Here is a 2,154-nt window from a genome sequence, read left to right on the forward strand (position 1 = left end):
GTAAATCTACTTTGTGGATAGCTAGGTGTCTAAGTGGATTTGGAGTCAAGAAGTATCATCTTCCTGAGTTCAAATCGGGCCTCAGACACTTCCTAGCTGAGTGACCCTGAGCTAATCACTTAACCCTATTTGCCTCAGTTAAGTCATCTGTAAAATGAGCTGGAGAAGGAAATGGCAAAACACTCCCTTATATTTGCCAAGAAAACCACAAATGGGGTCATGAAGAGTTGGGCATGACTGAAAAAGAACTGAAAAAGAACAATCTACCCTTCATTTAGAAACCCTTAAGGACTGAGAACTCATGACTGTTCTGGCTGGTCATCAAAATAACCATTAAGTGGTGCTTGGGCAGGGACCTATTGTTGTCCAAACCAGAGTGAATTGGATTTAAGGCTTGGTCTTAAAGAAGGAAATCTAGCTAGTAAACCCCAAATTAAGTAAGCAGCTTTCAGCCATCAAAATTTACCTTCCTTTGGGCAGAATACCTTCTGGTAAGGGGAGAAGAGAGGAAAGAAGGGGAGGGGAGTTGCCCAACTGGAAATGACTGGCTGGGTCACCATTCAGGCAGTGCTAGTTTCTATGTTTCTCTAATAGACAATCTAAAATTTCTCTAATTCTTCATATGCAAATCACTGAAGGATAGTGTGTTACCCACCCCTCTAACCCCTCTCAGCATTCAGTAACTGCTGTCTCAGGAACAAGTTTCTTAATTTGGAAATGAGGCTCAGAGAACCTGAGTGATTTATCTAGTGTTACAGACTTGGGTCTCAGACTCTAACCTAGATCTCCAAGATTAGGGATGTTACTCAACAGAACAACATTCTTTAATTCATGTTGGACATGATCTTTGGAAACAGCTAGGTTGGTGGATTTTTTTTTTAATTTTTAACAGTCTATGGTGAGAAAGAACTAAATGCTGATGTATTTGAGGCATTTTCATAATCAGGAGAAGTCAAATAATGATACTTGATCCTTTCAAAGGAATTTTTCACCATTTTTGATTTTTTTTCCACTAATTTTCTAGTCCATCTAAGACTTCTGGGAGATTCCTGAGCTCTTGAAAGAATAAAGAAAACGAAGGATGTCAGAGAATGGAAAGTCTCGTTTTGAGTACACCTACTGATTGTGGTCCGTGATTCATTTGGCAAATGGGAAGGGATTGAAAATTAGGCATAAAAATTTGAAAACTATTTTGCTTCATACCACCATCCCTCATTACCCCATGCTTCTAGTTCTAGTGAGGGTAGGTCATCTTTTCATCCTGTGTCAGTGTAATTCACATTTATCATGACTGTATGAATATTTTTTTATTGTGGTGGTCTGTACATAAACACATTTATTTGTGAGCAGGAGTATTTAATATGGGAATCTATGGTCATTAAGTTAATATTTATCAGTGGGACCAGAACATGTACAAATGTAAAGAAAAAGAAGAAATGTTTATGGATTTAAACCCATGGGACTCAGACTTCCCAATCCAATTTTGAGCAGGGAGATAAAAGAAAGTTCATCCCCAGGGGCTGAGTGAGGCCCTGAGGGATAGTCACATAGGTGGTATAAAGAAAAAAGAAAATAATTGGATTTTGAAATTCACTTCTTTTTGATTCCTTCCCTGACTGACCTCTCTGCCTCTTTCTTCAACCATGGCACAGGTAAGGCAGGCCAGTGCTCTTTAGGAAAGTTTTCTTAGTCAAGCAGCAAAGGTATGGGGAGGGTCATGGATTTTGTTTTAGGTAGAGTGGAGAGAAATAGGAGAAAAGGGTAGCAGCAAGGAGCAGGAAAGCCAAAGGAAGACTGGGCCTACAGAACATCTATGGCTGGAATAATAGGCATTCAGTGACTCTTACTAGGAATTGAGGAGCTGATGTGAGGGGTGGTGACAGAGGTGCCTTCTGACATGAAACATAGCTTCTAAGCAAGGCATCTAGCCCACCCCAACCCACCTAGATTACTTAATCAGCTTACTTAACACTCCTTAATCTTGCCCAAACCTGTTTCTCTGTTATCTTCAGATCACCCCAGGCTACTTCCCACTCCTTAATCCAATCCAAATCTTCCCACAATCTTTTTCCCTACAAAAATTCCAGTTTTGTCCCTATCAAATGTGCTGACTCACCAGGAGTCTGGCCCACTTGTTTTGGTGTCACAAATAAA

This window comes from Vombatus ursinus, unplaced genomic scaffold (genome assembly GCF_900497805.2).
Source record: "Vombatus ursinus unplaced genomic scaffold, bare-nosed wombat genome assembly UNPS02014197.1, whole genome shotgun sequence".
Lineage (NCBI taxonomy): Eukaryota > Metazoa > Chordata > Mammalia > Diprotodontia > Vombatidae > Vombatus > Vombatus ursinus.